Below are 1,676 nucleotides of genomic sequence, written 5' to 3'. Positions count from 1 at the left end.
ATCAGTTACTAGTCTATGAGTTCTCCAGCTGCTTTTACTTCTTCCTTTGGGCTCTCACTGTATTCTGCTGTCTTTATTAGCCTATTTATTATTTGTATTTACTTACTTTTCCTCTTCTGTGTTTATACTGAGGCTCCCAGAGGCCAGAGCTGCACCTTATCCTCCTTTTTCTCTCTACTCAGGTGCACGGTATATGTTCAATCAATGCTGAAGGTGTAACTAGCCTAGAGTAGGGCCCAGCCAGGATGGTTCTCACGGTGGATGCTCCAGCATGGAGGTTGTTGGAAAGCACTGGATTATTCTGAGGGAGAACTGTAAAAGTGTGTTCTTCATCTTCATCCAAATCAAAAATGATTTGGCTATATCAATGCTATTTTTCTTCCTTGGAAATGCTTCCCCTCTGAAGAGTGGCTTCGAGTCTCATTGTGCCCTTTTTTTTAAAAAAGGTTGAAAAGTTTATTATTTACATGTATAAGGAATGTGAAAATAGAAATTGGGATGAGGCACAGTCAGGAAGATGATTTCAGCTCAGTCTGTCATGATAAGCCCACGTAGCCCACAGTCTTCAGAGTTCCCCTCTGGTAGGTAGTTGCGAATGATGATGGGGATTTTCTGGGCCTCGGGCTCTTTCCCGGCAATGAGCAAGGGACCTGTCTCGCCCTCCAGCTCCACCGTCATGGGGGCACGCATTGTGATCGGGACGCTTGGGTACCCAGCAAGTGGGCTCACTTATACTTGGTCACATACAGTGTGGTGATTTGCTTCTGGTTTGTCTGTGGTTGCTCTCCAGAGCAGAGGCTCTCAACGTTCTCTTGGCCTTTCTCCTCAGCATTTTCCAAGTCACCCAGCCCTCCATCCTCCTCCACATCTTCCAAGCTGTCACTGTCAGTATGGTCCTCATTGTCTGACATGATTCCCACACTGCAGCAGCCCGGCTCTTCACCCCAGACTGAATCTGCGTCAGCATCCTGGGGACAGTGGTTACACCAATGTGGCTGGTTCACATCACTGGCTTTCCTTGCATGAAACGTTCATGCTAAGAAAAAATTGAGAAATTGCTTTCAAAATAAAGGAATAAAGAACATCTACTGTAAAGATTGAATATTTTACAGAAGACAGTGAAATCCAGAAGAAATTTCAAATTTAACTTATTTTATCTTTACTATTCTCAGACATTGTTGAAGCACTAAGTTGATTAATATCAATGTTTAGGAATAATTATTTTGAAGATCAATTCCCAGAAACTATATTCAAAGCAAAATGGAAGTGAGGATGAATTTTAATATATTCTATTTTGCTTAATTACATACAAGACTTAAATATCCAGTGTATGAAATCCAAGTATGTAACAAACATGTGCATTTTGTGCCCATTGATTTCTCTTCCAGGTGTCCTGTTTCTCCAAATGACTGAGAGATTTTCCTCTCAGAAGAAAGTCTATTTCTGCTTTTCCCTAATATCACACAAGATATGGGGAACTGACAGGGAAACCTCTGGCTTACTCTGATGTACTGCTTACTCTGTTGGTATGGACATGCTCTGTGACTCTCAGCTGGCTATTTTATGTGAGCATTAAAAGATTTTTATTTGGTTAGGGTTATTGATGGAGCCTCCTGAAGAGCTTCCAGGCTGATGTAATGTTGGAAGAGGTCACCAAACAAAAACTTTCCCGCCCC

General features: G+C 42.1%; 1 pseudogene; it reads right to left on the bottom strand.

Moving 5' to 3' along the window:
- Window positions 1-528: 528 nt before the first annotated feature.
- Window positions 529-911, bottom strand: LOC102747088 (DNA-directed RNA polymerases I, II, and III subunit RPABC2 pseudogene; annotated as a pseudogene).
- Between the last annotated feature and the right edge of the window lie 765 nt (window positions 912-1,676).

The sequence above is a fragment of the Leptonychotes weddellii genome, chromosome 10 (assembly GCF_054177405.1).
Source record: "Leptonychotes weddellii isolate Sample4059 chromosome 10, ASM5417740v2, whole genome shotgun sequence".
NCBI classification, from domain to species: domain Eukaryota; kingdom Metazoa; phylum Chordata; class Mammalia; order Carnivora; family Phocidae; genus Leptonychotes; species Leptonychotes weddellii.
This window is presented reverse-complemented; position numbering and strand designations above follow the sequence as displayed.